The 570-nt window shown below is 41.6% G+C and overlaps 1 non-coding gene across 1 annotated transcript; it reads right to left on the bottom strand.

The window, feature by feature from the left end:
* Positions 1 to 205: 205 nt before the first annotated feature.
* Positions 206 to 313, bottom strand: LOC148564443 (small nucleolar RNA R71). Its single transcript, XR_015884082.1, has one exon. It is a non-coding gene; the product is annotated as a small nucleolar RNA R71 (small nucleolar RNA).
* Positions 314 to 570: the final 257 nt, after the last annotated feature.

Raw genomic sequence — 570 nt, 5'->3', positions numbered from 1 at the left:
GTTCTTAACTGAATTCTTGCAGATCTGTGATACTGTTAAGACTAATGGAGTAGATCCTGAAGTCTACAGGCTCATTCTTTTCCCGTTTGCTGTAAGAGACAGAGCTAGAGTATGGTTGGACTCTCAACCCAAAGATAGCCTGAACTCTTGGGATAAGCTGGTCACGGCTTTCTTAGCCAAGTTCTTTCCTCCTCAAAAGCTGAGTAAGCTTAGAGTGGATGTTCAAACCTTCAGACAGAAGGAAGGTGAATCCCTCTATGAAGCTTGGGAGAGATACAAGCAACTGACCAAAAAGTGTCCTTCTGACATGCTTTCAGAATGGAGCATCATGGATATATTCTATGATGGTCTGTCTGAATTAGCTAAGATGTCATTAGATACTTCTGCAGGTGGATCCATTCACCTAAAGAAAACACCTGCAGAAGCTCAAGAACTCATTGACATGGTTGCTAATAACCAGTTCATGTACACTTCTGAGAGGAATCTTGTGAGTAATGGGACACCTCAGAAGAAGGGAGTTCTTGAAACTGATACTCTGAATGCCATATTGGCCTAGAATAAAATATTGAC

This window comes from Arachis ipaensis, chromosome B5 (genome assembly GCF_059453495.1).
Source record: "Arachis ipaensis isolate K30076 ecotype BB chromosome B5, ASM5945349v1, whole genome shotgun sequence".
NCBI classification, from domain to species: domain Eukaryota; kingdom Viridiplantae; phylum Streptophyta; class Magnoliopsida; order Fabales; family Fabaceae; genus Arachis; species Arachis ipaensis.
This window is presented reverse-complemented; position numbering and strand designations above follow the sequence as displayed.